Genomic DNA, 17429 nt, shown 5'->3' on the forward strand with positions numbered 1-17429 from the left:
AATTTTCATTTTCTGAATCCGGTAACTATATGTTGAATGTATTTTCATAATGTGCCAATGAAGTTTACATATCATGTACACATTTTTCACACATATCCACAATATACAATTATATATACTCTAGTTCAACCTTCAGATCCATCTTTGTGATATACTGCTGTTAGCCAGCGAAAGGAGAAAAAACCCCACCTCCAACTAAAAATATAAACTGCTCTTTTCCAGGCCCTTTATGGTGTTGGGGTCCTCTGGAGTGGTGCAATTTGCACCTTTTGGTAATTTAAATTTCAGGCACTTTCAGTAAGACAAACATTTTGTTGAACGTTCAAGCTAATGACTTGGTTGCGATATCAAAATTCCTTCCATTAAGACCAGCTAAATTCATTTACAGACACTCAGGCTTACTTAGTATCACTTCTACTTACTGCACACTCCCCCTGTTACCAATAAATATTCAAATTCTGAGCATTTACAATTACACTACCTTGATCAAAGGGTTCTTCTATTGTCAAATCCTCCTTTTGTTATACTGTCTTAAAAAGAATGTCTGTGACAGTTAGGGTGGGATTTTCAAAACTATTCAACACTGCCGAACTTTCCCCGTCAAAGTCAACAGCAAAACTCCAACAGAATTCAATGGGAGTAGAGGTAGGCCAATATTGAGCACTTTTAAAAATGCCACCTTTCAAGACTTTGAATGGATACCTAGCAACACTACTCAAAGATGGGCAAGTACAAGAATGACTCTAGAGAGCCATTTTTACTCTTGTGTAATTTCTGGATCTTAAAGAATAATCATGCTACCTACAATGTAAATTGTATAGAGTACTGTTCAGTAGCAATAATGGAAATTTTCTTTCGGTGCTAATTTTAACAGCACATTTACCGTAATAGATGACAGCTACAAATAATCATAAAAACAAAATAAAACCAAATTAAAAAAAAAATCTGATTCAATATGTGTTTTGTTTTATTTTTGCCATAAATCTCACTCCAGCAAACATGAATATCTGCTTAGTCATCTTGCTTAATTCTCAATGTGGGATTTTTTTCAAACTGCAAAAAGAACAACAGGTTTTGTAATAAGGTAATGCAATGAAAATCTGCAATAAGAGTAGTTGTGCAGCTTAAAAAGTGAAGAAAGTTCTTGCATAGCAAAATGAGATGGTTAGGGCTTTGGAAACATTCAGATAAAGATACCACTTTCTTTATTAAAGAAAGATACCTGTTTCTTTATTAAAGAAACATTAGATAAGGAATGTGAGCAAGGACTGGGAGGGGTGGGGCTGAGGGGTTCGGAGTGTGGGAGGGGGCTCTGGGCTGGGGTAGGGGGGTGGGGTGTGGGAGAGGGTGAGGGTTCTGGCTAGGAGTGCGGGCTCTGGGGTGGGGCCATAAATGAGGGGTACGGAGTGTGGGAGGGGGATGAGGGGTGTGGGCTCTGGGCAGTGCTTACCTCAGCCAGCTCCCAGAAGCAGCCAGCATGTCCCCTCTCCGGCTCCTAGGCACAGGGATGGCCACGGGGCTCTGCACACTGCCCTCGCCCCCACGCGCCGCCCCCACAGCTCCCATTCATGGCCAATGGGAGCTGCGGAGCCAGCGCTCGGGGCAGGGGCAGTGTGTGGATCCCCCATGGCACCCCTGCACTTAGGAGCCGGAGGGAAATGCTGGCTGCCTGAGCCCCGCTGCACCGCTAACCGGACTCTTAACAGTCCAGTCAGTGGTGCTGTTTTCAATTCCAGTTGAAAACTGGACGCCTAGCTATCCTAGATAGCAGTAGAAGTCCACAATATACATGTACAAATACATTTCATGAAATATCCAAATTACAGGAGATTTTTTCAGAGATAAATTGAAAATAGTTAAAAAACTGAAATGTCACTAATCTTTTTTCTTGATAGGAAGACTTTTCTTTCATAAACAGAGTATCTCACTAAACAGGTATAAAATTTTCTTGGTAGGAAAAGGATCCCTCCACTTTGCATATAAAATGAATGCATATTTCAAAATATTAAATTTACTTAGTTTAGTAACTTATTGGTTAAAAAATTCCCAATTAAACTACTCACACTGGCATTCCTAAACTTGTACTCAGTTGCAAGCCATCTGCTGAGATCTCCTTATCATTTGTATTAACTATCACTTATACAGTATTTTTCCATTCCTAAGTCTTTACATGGTTATCATCAATGGATCAATAGAACTAGTAAATGCAATATCATGTCCTTTGGTGGGCAGAACTACTACTTGCACAGGAGTGAAAGGATAAATAACTTATGCTCTAAGACTATCTGAATTCAGTGCTGTGGATATAGACAATAAACACATATTACAGAGTAACTCAAAGTATTAAAATATTGTGATATTCCTTTGCAGTGTACGTTAAAAATTATAAAACACTAGTTTACCATAAAAAGAGTGACAGAAAAAGACTGTTTTTAGCTGTTATACCTTTGTCAAACTTTAACTATTTCCGATAAATGTTTCCATGCTGTGTGTCCGCTTCAGGCTGACTTTTTAGAAAGTCTGAATTAAAATGGTCCAGCTAGTTTTAAACATGAGATTTGGGAAAATATCGTTGCCTGCGGATGGTCAACATAAACAAACTGTCTTGCGGCCTGCCAGTGGATTACCCTGACGGGCGCGTGCGGCCCGTGGGCCACAGGTTGCCCACCACTGCTATAGAGTCTCCATGCTTTGGAGCAGGTACATGAAATTTGGCAGGGGGCTTGCTCTGGTGCCAGTGATGGGCTGGGCCTTTTGCCATTCCTGTGAAAACCTGTGCAAAATTGCTCAAGTTATAAGCCTCTGAAAAAATTCACTTTGCAGATGGTCAGCAGAGACTTATTAGAGTCTGGCAGCTAAATTCTCTGAAGATTCCACCTGCACTGATCATGTTCCACCCCAAAGTTGCAGGGGCTGAGCAGAACTTTCCCTATAATTCCTCCTCCTGGTGATGCCAAGCACAGGGACTGAAAGCAGGGAGACACACACTCTCTCTCTCTCAAATCTTCCCTTATATGAATTCAGGAGGCTTGACTCAGATGGAGGGAGCTGAGGAATTGGGGGGAAGGGGAAACAGGGAAAATAGGAACAGAGAGGAAGAGAGGGTTGCAGGCGCTAGAGGGCAGGATAAAAAGGGGTATATAGGTGCAGACCGAGAGGGAGCCAGTAGTTGGGGGGATGGGGGAAGATAGGAGCAGAAAGGGAAGGAGCAGTAGTCAGGGGCTGGCAAATGGATAGGGGAATAGGGAGGGGGACTGGAGCTGGGAAGATGGGGTATGGGTTTGGATAGGAGCAGAGGAGGAGGGAACAGGAGCTTGGTGGGTGGGAAGGAGCAGAAGGGTGGTGGTGGCAGGAAAAGGGGGGCAGGGTGGATTGACTTAAATCCCAGTATTTTCATCATCATTTAAACACAGCAAGCAGGAAACCTTGATTTAAATAATCAATTTTAATCTCGTTTTGCATTTGTACTTCTTAGTTATTTTCATATAAAAAGATGATTCTCAGTGGCTAGTAACCATTAAAACATGTTGATTTACAACTAAATATAGTATTTACACTGAATTTGGTGGTTCTTTTTGCTAACCTGAGGATACACTATCTATACATATTTATTTGAGCAACTGTATAGCTTAACTTACATTTATTCAGATTCTTAATTTTTACATTTTTATTATGGTAGAAAATGGTGACTGATGCATTTATTTACTAGATGGCAATTAATTAATTTGTGATTTATATCAAGCTCTATTTGGATGGAAATTTAATTAAAAATGCAAAAAACGGCATTCAATTATTTTTTAATAAATAAAGCTACTTAAATGTGCTGGATGCATAAGGAAAAAAGTTTATCAAAACTAACTGATTTATTAAACAAAAGAAATATTATCTGTAGTTACTGAACTGAAGTGAGTTTTTCTAGTCACCATGTTCAAGGTTTTAGACCTAGTAGAGCTCATCCTCTCACACCCAATTTTTATTCATAGACTGAAAGAGGAAAACAAGCTTTCCTGACTCCCAATTGGCTTCTTAAACTTTGAACGAACTAGTCTTTGAACTGAATTAACAGAATAAACTAAAATGAAGAACATACTCTCTCTGTAACTGGAGAACAGGCTACTGCTCAGAACAGCGGGTTTAGCACTGTAATAAATTCTGGTTTCAGATTATTAGCCAGCGATTTCCACCAGGTCAGTGGTTTGACTTTCTTTAAAACTTGGCAGCAAATATATAAAACTTAATTTTTTTTGCATTTAATGTAAATATTTTTAATAGATTATAAATGTAGGCCCTAACATAGGTTGTCAATTTCAAATTTAATTTTATATAAGTTTATTTTTTAAGATGAACTTTATAGTTAAATTTTAAAATATCTGATTTATTTGATTTTTTTCCTACACCTGATCGGGGTGGGAGTAGATAGGAGGAGAGGGGGATGGGAGTAGGCTGGGACACAACCACTAGCGAACACTCTTCTTCAAAACCTGGAACTGAACCCAGGAGTCCTGAGTCTCTATACTTCTCTGCTGCCTGCAGTATCTGAGACTGGCAAAGAATGTGTCTCATGCTCCCCCCAGTGGATGGTTCCCACAAGTGGCTGGTCACGGGCTACTATTGCTATCAGTTATTTTGTTACATCAACTGGTAGTGGTGTTTGCTGTAGATCTAAATCCCCCAATCCTGTTGATGCCTCAAGTTGGGGGTCAATACATGACAGAATATCTGTTTTCTCAAGGGTTTTTTTTTTTTTTTGGTGAGTTTTTCATTTCAATTAGGAAATTACATTAAAAAAAACTATCTTAAAACAACATTTAAGGTTGCAAAGTCAAACACTCGAAATGTTGGAAATACCAGAATTAAGATTGCCTGTATCAGACAGTCTTTAAATATATGATCACATACTATTTTTTTCCAGAGAATTGCTGTCTCATTCAGTGCACAGGATGAACCAAATTATGGGAAAGAATAAAGGTCGTATAATAAATTACTGGTAAGCTCATTTCTTGCAGAACTAGGAAGGTATGTAAAGAATGGAGCAGGGGACTGCAGGAACAGAAAGAATGGCCTTTGCAGATGAAAGCTACCCAGGATAATTTCATTTTATCCTCGTCTCTGTCACAGAGTTTCTATGGGATACTGAGCAATTCACTTAAAGCAAAATGTTAACAGTTGGCCACTAATTGTTGTGTACCTCATTTTCTGAATGCTCAAAGAGAGGCCCCTGGAGCTAGATTTGCAGAAGCACTGAGTGCTCACAGCCACAACTGAAAGTCAATTGGGGGCTGTATTTCAAACATATGAAGTGGTATAACAATGCTAAGTACTCTGGAAAATGAGGGCTTAGGTGTTTCAAGTCGGATACCCAAAATGGGCCCTTAATTTTGGTAGGGGCCTCTATGCACTACCATATTATAAATCAATTACCGGTAATCAAAATATTAATAACTTCTTGACCTACAAAAAACACACTAGAGCTAATTTGAATGCATAATTCATAAGGCTAACAGCACAGTGAAAATCTTTTGCAGTTTAGAATATGCTTTTCAAATTTAGATTAGGAACATAAATGTTTCATTAAGATATGAAGCAGGAGGAAAGTGATCCCATAGTTGGGACCTTTCTTCCAGATGATGTCATGGTATCCTCTCACACAGAAGTTACCCCTCCAGGGGAGGGGACCCATTATTAGAAAAAAAGACAGGTAATAGTAATGGGGGATTTGATCATTAGAAATATATAGTTGGGTTTGTGATGGCCAGAAGAGCTGCATGATGAACTGGCTGCTGGGTGTGAAGGTTTCAGACCTGTCAAGACATCTAGATAGATTTACGTGAAGTGCTGGTTGTCGTGGTATACATAGGAAAGAGGTCCTGGAGGCCAAGTTTAGGCTGTTAGGTAAGAGATTAAAGTGCAATACCTTCAAGGTAGCATTCTGTGAAGTGCTTCTAGTTCTACAATAAGGGCCAGTTAGAAAGGCAGAACTGCAGGGTTTCGATGTGTGAATGAGATGATAGTACTGGGAAGGAGGATTTAGGTCAGGGGTCGACAGGGATTTACATAAGCGGCAGCCAACAAGTCCCTGTGGCCCACACTGCTTCACGCAGCTCCCATTGGCCGGAAATGGTGAATCGTCACCACTGGGAGTCGTGGACAGTCAACGTAAACAAAATGTCTTGTGACCCGCCAGTGGATTACCCTGATGGGCTGCGTGCCGAAGGTTACCGACCCCTGATTTAAGTTTGTTAGGCACTGGGGAATCTTTTGGGAAAGGAGGGACATATACAGAAAAAAAGAATGGGCTCCACATAAACCAAAATGGAACCAGATTGCTGGCATGTAAAATTAAAAAAGGTTGTTAGAGGAGTTTTTAAACAAAGGGTTGGGGAAAGACAACAGGTGTGGAGAAACACACGTTTCAGAAGGAGACATCCCTTAAAGGAGGATTTATTAAAGGGGATACTCTAGATTCTAGTAAAGAAGAGAGGACAGAAGTTGATAAAGTACAGGTAGGAACTGAACAGAAACAGTCAAACAAAAAAAGAGTCCTATTCTGCAGACAATTAAATTTTGCAAATGTTATAATTGTATACAAATGCTAGAAGTATAAATACTCAGATGGGTGAACTTGCGTTCCTGGTATTAAATGACGATATTGCTATAATTAACTTGGGTGAAAGATGGCACTCAATAGGATATGGCAATACCAGGGTACAAAAAATATAGGAACAACAAAGTAGGTCGCACTGGTGGGGGAGTGGCACTATATGTGAAGGAAAGCATAGAGTCAAATACTGTGTAGTGGAAATCTTAAATGAATCTGTACCATAAAATCTCTATGGATAGAAATTCCATGCTTGAATAATAAGAGTATAGCAATAGGAATATACTACTGACCATCTGACCAGAATGGTGACAGTGAATGTGAAATCCTCAGGGAGATTAGAGAAGCTACAAAAACAGAAAACCCAATAATAATGGGGGATTTCAACTATCCCCATATTGTCACCTCAGAATGGGATGCAGATATAAAACTTCTAGTCACCATTAATACCTCATGGAGCAGCTAGTGCTGTAGAGCCCACAAGGGGAGAGGCAATTCTTGATTTAGTCCTCTGTAGAGCACAGGATCTGGCCCAAGAGGTGAACATAGCAGAACCTCTCGGTAATAGTGACCATAATAAAATTAAATTTATCCTCCTTGAGGGAAGGGGAGGGAGAATACCAAAGAAACCCACAAAAATGGTTAACTACCTTTCGTAACTGTTGTTTTTTGAGATGTGTTGCTCATGTCCATTCCATTCTAGGTGTGTACACGCTCACATGCACAGTTGTTGGAGACTTTTGCCTTAGCGGTATCTGTAGGGTCAGCTGCAGCACTCCCTTCAGTGTCGCGCTCATGTGTCAGTATATCAGGTACTGCTGGCCCCACGCCCTCTCAGTTCCTTCTTGCTGACAACTCCAAAAGAGGGGCAGGAGGGCGGGTAATGAAATGGACATGAGCAACACATCTCGAAGAACAGTTATGAAAGATAAGTAACCGTTTTTTCTTCTTCAAGTGCTTGCTCATGTTAATTCCATTCTACATGACTCACAAGCAGAATCCCTGGAGGTGGGCTCGGAGTTCACAGATGAATGGCTTCCAACAACGCTCTACTGAAGCCAGCATCATCTCAGGCTTGCTGGGTAAGCACATAGTGAGATGTGAACGTATGCATCGACAACCAGGTGGTGGCCCTGAAGATGTCAGAAATTGGCACATGGGCCAGGAAGGCCACCGCCGAGGCTTGAGTTCTAGTCAGGTGGGCGGTTACAACTGCCAGTGAAGGCACCTTGCCTGATCATAGCAGAAATGGATGCAGACTGTGATCCAGGAAGAAATTCTCTGGGCGGACACTGGATGACCTTTTATCCTATCTGACACCTTGATGAACAACTGAGTCAACTATGGAATGGCTTCGTATGAGGAGAGATTAATAAAACTGGGACATTTCAGCTTGGAAAAGAGACGACTAAGGGGGGGATATGATAGAGGTCTATAAAATCATGACTGGTATAGAGAAAGTAAATAAGGAAGTGTTATTTACCCCTTCACAGAACACAAGAACTAGTGGTCACCAAATGAAATTAATACAGAACAGGTTCAAAACAAACAAAAGGAAGTATTTTTTTCACACAACGCACTGTCAATCTGTGTAACTCTTTGCCAATTCCAGAGGATGTTGTGAAGGCCAAGATCATAACAGTGTTCAAATAAGAACTAGATAAGTTCAATAGAGGATAGGTCCAGGAACGGCTAATAGTCAGAATGGGCAGGGATTGTGTCTCTAGCCTCTGTTTGCCAGAAGCTGGGAATGGGTGACAGGGGATGGATCACTTGATGATTGCCTGTTCTGTTCATTGCCTCTGTGGCACCTGGCATTGGTCACTGTCAGAAGACAGAATACTGGGCTAGATGGACCTTTGGTCTGACCCAGTATGGCTGCTCTTATGTTCTTGCAAAACGGTTTGGTCCTCTCGGTGTAGAAGGCTAGCGCCCTCCTGACATCCAGAGAGTGCAGCCTATGGTCCTCCTCTGACTTATGAGGCTTTGGGCAGAAGACTGGCAGAAATATGTCCTGGCTCCTGTGAAACTGCAAAACCACTTTGGGCAGGAAAGCCAGATGTGGTCGCAATTGGACCTTGTCCTTGAAGAACACCGTATAGGGCGGCTCCGATGTAAGCACCCTTATCTTGGAGAGCCTTCGGGCAGAAGTTATTGCTACCAGGAACACCACCTTCCAGGAGAGCAGAAGGGAACAGGATTCCAAGGGCTTGAATGGGGCCCTCATGAGTCGCACAAGCACCAGATTCAGGTCCCACAGGAGGACAGGATCCTGTACTTGAGGGCAGAGCCACTCCAGGCCTTTCAAGAATCGGACCATCATGCTATGTGCGAAGACCAACCTGCCCTGGAATGGAGGGTGAAAGGCTGATATAGCGGCCCAGTGGACCTTAATTGAGGAAAGGGACAAACCTTGGAGGTTGAGATGCATAAGGTAGTCCAGGATCAGCTGCAGCGAGGCCTGCTCAGGCCTAACTTCGTGGGCTGAGTCCTAGCACATAAAACATTTCCAGTGGCCACATCGGTTGCTCTCATGGAGGGCTTCCTACTTCCCAGTAGGACCTGTTGAACTTGGGCTGAAGATTCCTATTCCTCAGTACAAAGCAACCAAGCTGTAAGGTGCAGCACCACCAAATTTGGGTGCAGCAACCGGCCATGGTTCTGCGAAAGGAGATCTGGCCAGAGGGCAGTGGCATTGGGGTTGCCACTGACAGATCCATGAGCGTGCTGATTCAGTGCTGGTGCGGCCAAGCTGGGGCTATCAGGATGACCGTGACCTTGTCCTGCCTAATCTTCATGAGAACTCTGAAAAGCAACGGTACTGGCAGGAAAGCGTACACCAGAGCCCCCTACCAAGGAAGCAGAAAGGCGTCCAACAGGGAGCCCCTGTCAACCCCCGAAATGAGCAGAACCGATGGCACTTCCTGTTCTGGCGAGTTGTGAACAAGCCAACCTGGGGAAACTCCCACCTTTGGAAGACCTGGTTGACCATATCGAGTGGAGAGACCACTTGTGGCGAGACGAGAAGGGTCTGCTGAGGTGGTCCACCAGTACGTTCCTGGTTCTGGGGAAGTAGGCTGCCACGGAGATGAATGGCATGCTGCATGCAGAAGTCCAATAGACTGAGCACTTCCTGGCAAAGGGCTGATGACCTGGCTCTGCCCTGCTTGTTGATATAAAACATCACGGTGGTGTCCTTCAGGACTTAAATCACTTTGCCTTGCAATTGGGGCCAAAAAGCCTGGCAGGCCAGGCAGACCACCCTGAACTCCCTGACATTTATGTGGAGGGAGCGGTCAATCCCCGACCAGCGGCCCTGTGTACCGAGCTTGCCCAGGTGGGCTCCCCAGCCTAGGTTCGGACACCAGAATCAGCGACGGGGACAGGGCCGCGAAGGGGACTCCCTGCACCAGCAATGCAAGGTCTGGACACCATGCCAGTGACACCCGGCTGTGGAAAGGCACCTTGATTAGCAGGTCCAGGTCGTGCCCGTTGGGGATGCAGACCGACACCAACCATGCCTGCAGCAGCTAGAGGTGGAGCCGGGCATGATGGACCACATAAGTACAAGCAGCCATGTGGTCTAGCAGCCTTAGACAAGTGCAGGCAGTGGTGAGTGGATGACCCTTCACACGTGAGATTACATCCAACATGGCTTGGAAATAGGACTCCGAAAGGAATGCCCTGGCCCGTGTGGAATCGAGAACTGCCCCGATAAACTCTATCCATTGCACTGGTACGAGGGTTGACTTATGCTCGCTCACTAACAGGCCCAGGTCACGGCATGTGGACCACAACAGATCGAGGCTGCTCGGCATGTGATCCTGCGATGTGCCCTTGATGAGCCAATCATCGAGATAAGGATAGACTTGGACCCCCTGATGTCTCAAGTAAGCGGCTACTGGGGCCATGCATTTTGTATAGACCCACGGGGCCAAGGAGAGGCCAAAGAAAAGCACTGTGAACTGGAAATGGCGCTGGCTCACCATAAAGCAGAGGAACAGTCTGTGTCCTTGGAAGATAGAGATATGAAAATAAGCATCTTTCAAGTCAAGAGCGGCATTCCAGTCTCCCGAATCCAGGGAGGGAATGATGGAGGCCAGGGATACCATGCGAAACTTCAACTTTTTGAGGTACTTGTTGAGTTGTCACAGGTCCAGAATGGAACGTAGGCCCCATTTTGCCTTTGGAATCAGGAAATAGCCGGTGCCAACTGGGACTTCTCTGGTGCAGCGACCGAGGACTGGTGAGACCAGCATAACGGGTATGCTCCAGGCATTCCAATAAGGGCATTGTGCTGGCCACTGGCCCTGCTGCTAGGTCAGTATTACCATGGCAACTGCACCCTCCACAGTCCAGTCGTGACAGTGCTGTCTCGGCGAGGAGCTGAACTCCCTCTCAGTGCCGGAGAAGTCTCCTTCCTTGGGTGACCAGGAGTAACTCCTCACTTAACATTGTAGTTATGTTCCTGAAAAATGCGACTTTAAGTGAAACGATGTTAAGCAAATCCAATTTCCCCATAAGAATTAATATAAACAGGGGGGGTTAGGTTCCAGGGAAATTTTTTTTTGCCAGACAAAAGGCATTATATACATTTTAAACAATTTTAAACAAGCAATTTAATACAGGTATAAGTTTTAAACAATTTTGAACAAGCAATTTAATACTACAATCATCATTGCTGAGTATGAAGCTTGGTTGAGGTGGTGAAGTCAGAGTGGAAGAGGGTGGATTGTCCGGCTGCTCTTCTTGCTGAACTCGAAAAAACACATCTAGAGATTGTTGTTTTGCTTTCCTTTTTTTTTTCTTGGTAAATTTCTTTATAGCAAGTCATTAGATGACCAACTTCCCTAATCACTTTGGAGCTGCGTTTCCTGTCAGGATCGTCATCACTCAGGATTTGCAAGCCAGCTTCAATCATTTGGAAAGCTTCAGAAAGACGTTTGGCAGTCAAATTTCGATGGGTTGGTTCTTCTACTTCTTGGCCCTCTTCTTACATTGTTCTCATCACCTCTAGTTGCATCAGATCTTCATTGGTTAACTCTTCTCCGTGTGATTGCAGAAGTTGTGTAACGTCGGCTTCTTCCACCTCATCAAAACCTGCTTTCTTGGCCAAGCTGAGGATATCTTTCTTCATAGCGGGGACAACATCTTTAAATCCTTTTAAGTCATTGACACGTTCAGGCCACAACTTCCCCCACACACCATTCATACATGCCTGAGTAACTTCAGCCCAGGACTCACTGATGTTATTGATGCACTTCAGGATGTTGTAGTCATGCCAAAATTGCCGAATCGTAGGTTTGCCTTCCCCATCAGTGCGTCTGATGAGCTGGTCGAAAGTACGGCGTAAATAATACGCGTTAAATGCAGCGATGGCCCCTTGGTCCATGGGTTGGATGAGTGATGTGGTGTTAGGTGGCAGAAAGACAACTTTGACGTTTTCGCACAGGTTGTCCAGGTTGATTGGATGAGCCGGTACATTATCAATAAGCAATAATATCTTGAAATCAAGATTTTCCTTGGCACAGTATTCCTTCCATGCAGGGATGGCATAGAGAGTCAGCCATTCTGAAAAAATAGCTCCAGTTATCCAGGCCTTCTTATTGGATCTCCAAATGACTGGAAGGTGTTCCTTTGAAAATCCCTTGAGAGCGCGTGGTGTTTCAGATTGGTACACAGTCAGTGGTTTCATCTTCCTGTCTCTGGCAGCATTACCACCTAAAAGCAAGGTTAGACGGTCTTTAGCTGCTTTAAATCTGGGTGCTGTCTTCTCCTCTCGGGAAATGTAAGTCCACTCAGGCATCCTTTTCCAGTACAGTCCCGTTTCATCTACATTGATGACTTGTTTAGGGGAATAGCCACCTTCCTCAATTATTTTCTTGCGATAGTCGGGGAATTTTTTAGCTGCAGCAGTATGAGCACTTTCTTGCAGGTTCTGACTTTCACAGGAGCCCTGCTGGAGGACCAAAGGCCTCTCTTCCAGGGTGCCCTGGAAAAATGGCCCTGCTGTATCTCCCCTAGTAACCATGCACTCAGCACCCGGGCAGCATTGCAGCCAATGTAGTAAGAGGAGGAAAATAACATTTGCTGCAGGGCTACGCCCCTCCCTGCTATGTGCATGCAGGGGCAGAGAGATGCAGCTGGCATTAAAGTGAATGGCAAAGCTCCTGTGCATTTCACAGACTTTCATGGGAGCAGGGTCAGGTTCTGTGCATCTCTACCCCGCTTCTCCCCCTTGTTACAGTGAAGCAGGTGCTGGAACGCTATTCCTGTAACTTGCTTTGGGTGGACTGCCGGCCCCTGTGTTCTTACCTGCCTCCAGCGAAGGGAGGGGAGCAGATAAAACATTATTTATTCTGTAGCAAAACAACAAGGCAGGGCCTCTGCTGTGCCTCGCAAGCACTTGGTGTAGAGCCCTATTCCCGAGCAGGGCCGTTGGGCCATAAAGCAACAGTGAATCGCTGGGGGGGGGGGGGAAGGTGTCATGTGTACGTGCTGTGTGTTTACTGCCTTACCCTACACAGGTGCAGCCCACTGGCACTGGAGATGAGGCAGGCAAGGAGGCTGAAGGTGCTGTAGGCTAGGAGAAGCACGTTGTGCAGCAGCAGCAGCTTCCCCTACTCTGCAAGCACCACGGGCGGGGAGAGGAGGGGGCTCAACCCTCAGCCCGCCCACTCCCCCCCTTCCCCAAGCCCCCATCTTTGACCTGCCTCTTCTCCCCCCCCACCTCCTCCCCCTTTATTTCGGACCCTGCCTCCTCGCTCTTCCTCCCTCCCTCCCCTCCTTTCTAAACGCCGCAAGCCAGCTGATTGCTCCGGGCAGGAGGGAGGGGGGAGGACTTGGTGCACAGGGTCCTCCCCCCTCCCTCCCGCCGGCGGCAATCAGCTGGCTTGCGGCGTTTTGAAGGCAGGAGGGAGGGGGAGGAGCGAGGACTCTGAGCGCAGGCTCCCCCTCCCTCCCCTGCCTCGAATGCCGCAAGCCAGCTGATTGCTCCGGGCAGGAGGGGGAAGGCGCTGATCCCCAGGGTCTGCCAGTGGGCGGGAGGCACTGTGAGGACGGGGGGGCGTAGGGAGGCTGCCAGCTGTGGAGAAAGCAGGCAGCCAAACAACGTAGGAGTGGAGCATTGCACAACTTTAAATGAGCATGTTCCCTAATAGCTCAGCAACGTAACAATGAAACAATGTTAACCGGGATGACTTTAAGTGAAGAGTTACTATAGGGGGAAGAGTGCCGAGTTGGGGAGTGTCCCCAAAGTTTTGGTGACGGTGACCGTCTGTGCGAAGTCGACCGCTGCCGGCTGTAAGACGACCGCTGCCTCACTCTAGGTGAGGCCAGGTGAGAGGGCAGAGACCGGGAACACGGTGCCAACGACCTGTAGCAGTGAACCGGTGATCTGGACTGACGTGGACACTGAGGGCGCAGTGACATAGGGCTCTGCCTTGGCTCCGGAGACCAGCAGCACTCACTCGCCTTCTGGGAGGCTTTGACATCTGGCTTGCCCTCGTAGGGAGCCTTAGCCGGGTCCATCGCCACACGTGGTGCCAGCTGTGGCAGAAGAGTCCATTGCTCTCTGGGCGCCGGGAACTGAGAGGGTGTTGACTGTGCTGTCAGCCTGGGTCTCCTACCACTCCCCGGAGTCGGTGGCGGATCCCTTACGGGGGTAGCACTCCCCAGGGGCGAGCCTCCTTGCGGCTCCGACGTAGGCGGGCGGCCCAAGCAGAATCCTTTTCTCAATGCCCCTTGATCTGGCTTGCTGTGTGTCGGGTCTCTCTTCTTAGACTTCTTCTTAGTTACCGGTGAAGGGGACCAGTGCCGGGATGAGCCCGGAGCAGGGACAAGCCCAGTGCCGTGGGTGTGCTGCACACCGAGGCCGAAGTGCTGGGCGTTGCACCTGGCCAGGCCGGCTCCAACCTCCATGAGGAGGGCCCTCAAGTGAATGTCCTGGGATGAAAGTTCTTACAAATGCAACACTTCTCTTTAATGTGGGATTTCCCCAGGCACTTCAAACAGCTACCATGCAGGTCACTAATAGGCATAGGCCTGTTGCAGTCAGAGCAAGGCTTTAAACCTGGAGACCGGGGCATGCCCTACCCAGGGAAAGTCCCCACTGGGACCCTAACTGACTAAAGTCCCACACTTGAGCCATTCTTTTTAGGTGACAAATTTGAGGAACTGTCCCAGATTGAGGCATCAATAGAGGAGGTTTTGGAACAAATTGATAAATTAAACAGTAATAAGTCACCAGGACCAGATGGTATTCACCCAAGAGTCCTGAGGAACTCAAATATGAAATTGCAGAACTACTAACTATGGTATGTAACCTATCACTAAAATCACCCTTTATACCAGATGACTGGAGGACAGCTAATGTAACACTGATTTTTTTACAAGTCTCAGAGGTGATCCTTGCAATTACAGGCCAGTAAGCCTAACTTCAGTGCCAGGCAAATTGGTTGAAACTATAGTAAACAACAGAATTATCAGACACATAGGTGAACACAACATGTTGGGGAAGAGTCAACATGGCTTCTGTAAAGGGAAATCATGCCTTGGTAATTTATTAGAATTCTTCAAGGGGATCAATAAACATGTGGACAAGGATGATCCAGTGGATACAGTGTACTTGTACTTTTAGAAAGCCTTTGACGAGGTCCCACACCAAACGCTCTTTGTTGGGATGGGATAAGAGGGAAGGTTCTCTCATGGATCAGTAACTGGTTAAAGGACAGAAAACAAGGGGTAGAAATAAATGGTCAATTGTCGCAATGGAAAAAGATAAATAATGGAGTCTCCCAAGAGTCTGAATTGGGAAGTCTGCTGTTCAACATACTCATAAAATGATCTGGAAAGGGGGGTAAACAGTGAGGTGGCAAAGTTTGCAGATGATACAGAATTACTCAAGATAATTAAGTCCAAAGTGGACTGCAAAGAGTTACAAAGGGATCTCACAAAATTGGGTGACTGGGCAACAAAATGGAAGATGAAATTCAATGTTGATAAATGCAAAGTAATGCAATTTGGAAAACGTAATCCCAACACTACATAAAAATATTATGGGTGTTAAGATAGCTGTTACCACTCAACAAAGAGATCTTGGACAGTCCTCTAAAATATCTGCTCAATGTGCAGCAGCACTCAAAAAAATCTAACAACGTAGGAACCATTAGGGAAGGGATAGACAATAAGACAGAAAATATCACAATGCCACTACATAAATCCATAAATCTGTGGGCATACCATGAATACTGTGTGCAGTTCTGGTCGCCCCATCTCAAAAAAGGTATATTAGAATTGGAAAAGGTACAGGTAAGGGCAAGTAATATGATTAGGGATCTAGAACAGCTTCCCATATGAGGAGAGATTAAAAAAACTGGGCCTGTTCAGCTCAGAAAAGAGATGAGTAAAAGGGAATATGACACAGGTCTATAAAATCATAAATGGTGTGGAGAAATTGAATAGAGAAGTGTTATTTACCTCTTCACATAACACAAGAACCAGAGGTCACCTGATGAAATTATAGGCAGCAGGTTTAAAACAAACATAAGGAAGTACTTCTTCACACAACGTACTGTCAACCTGTGGAATTCATTGCGAGGGGATGTTGTGAAGGCAAAAGTATAACTGCATTTAAAAAAGAATTAGATAAGTTCATGGAGGATAGGTCCATCAATGGTTATTAGTCAAGATGGTTAGGGACGCAACTCCATGCTCTGGGTGTCCCTAAACCTCTGACTGCCAGAAGCTGGGACTGGATGACAGGGGACAGTCACTCAACAATTACTCAGTTCTATTAATTTCCTCTGAAGCATCTGGCACTGTCCACTGTCAGAAGACAGCATATTGGGCTAGATGGACCACTGGTCTTACCCAGTATGGCCATTCTTATGTACTAGTTTTCTGGTGGGCTATGGTAGAAATACTGTTTCATCTACTTAGGCCTTAAAAGCAAAAATGAATGAAGCTTGCATAGGAAGAAACAAAAATACATGTTGCACACATGAAACCCCCCGAAAAAAGTCCTTAACAATACCAAACTCTTATTTAAATATGTCACAATAAATCATTGGTATAATGTACTTCCAACTTCTTATAATGGGTGCATTTACTTAGCTGATTATACAAAATTATTTAGAGTTTACTTTTGACTAGGCAATGACCAAGAGCCCAATTCAGTTAAAAAAAAAAAAATCTTGATGATACTGTTGTGTTCAAGATCGCAGAAGAAGCAGAAAATTGATTTTTCACAATTTTCCAGAATGCGAAGACTGGACATACTTTGATTTATTGAATCAGGCCCTAAAATTAGCTTTATCATATCTCATCAATTCTTAAAAAGTAAGTTTTATTCTTTAACAAAATGGAAGCTCCAGTGTAAATTTGCTCTAAATGAGATTAACTTTGAGAGCTGATACCAAGTATTCTGTGAAGAGATATTTATCAATTATTAAAATAATGACATCAAGTCATCCACTGTCATAAATATGTCATTCACTGATTCATCAACTTATAATTACAAGGCCAGATTCTAATGTAGATGATTATGCAATTTTATACTGCAAAATACTGGCAGAATTGATGACTAAAAAATGGATTTGGGAACTAGCCATAGGATTTATATTTACTGCTAGCAACCAAAATGATTATAAAGGAGGAGGAAATTAGTTATGCTGAAAAGTCAGAGAAGCCTGAACCTAAAGGAAATATTATGCAATACTGTAGGTTATATGAATCTTTCCTGCTAATTAACTATTTCAGATCAGCTAATAAATTAAGTGTTTTCCTGCTGCACACCTACCATATACAGTCCATCCCAGTTTCTTATGGAAGA

At 44.6% G+C, this 17429-nt stretch overlaps 1 protein-coding gene across 1 annotated transcript in view; it reads right to left on the reverse strand.

Moving 5' to 3' along the window:
• Window positions 1-17429, reverse strand: part of EYA4 (EYA transcriptional coactivator and phosphatase 4) — a 231314-nt gene that overhangs the window by 109502 nt on the left and 104383 nt on the right. The window lies entirely within an intron of this gene.

This window comes from Terrapene carolina, unplaced genomic scaffold, assembly GCF_002925995.2.
Source record: "Terrapene carolina triunguis isolate 2854851 unplaced genomic scaffold, T_m_triunguis-2.0 Scaffold85, whole genome shotgun sequence".
In the NCBI taxonomy this organism is placed as follows: Eukaryota; Metazoa; Chordata; order Testudines; family Emydidae; genus Terrapene; species Terrapene triunguis.